Here is a 329-nt window from a genome sequence, read left to right on the forward strand (position 1 = left end):
TGTATGTATGTATGTATGTATGTATGTATGTATGTATATTTATATTTATATATATGTGTGTGTGTGTGTGTGTGTGTGTGTGTGTTGTGTGTGTGTGTGTGTGTGTGTGTCCTATTTTTTAACTATTATAAATATTCCACTGAAGAGGGAGCCGGTTTTCAACACAGATACAAGGGATGTAGTTAACACAGACAAATTCACATTTGGAACTTGAGAAAAGTCTTGCATATTTTTACTGTTCCACTCACAGATTGCACTTGTAAAGTACGAATTAGCCGGTCGATTTCTCTTTCTGAAAATCCCAGTTTATCTAGATTCTCGTTTAAGCA

This window comes from Octopus bimaculoides, chromosome 2, assembly GCF_001194135.2.
Source record: "Octopus bimaculoides isolate UCB-OBI-ISO-001 chromosome 2, ASM119413v2, whole genome shotgun sequence".
In the NCBI taxonomy this organism is placed as follows: Eukaryota; Metazoa; Mollusca; class Cephalopoda; order Octopoda; family Octopodidae; genus Octopus; species Octopus bimaculoides.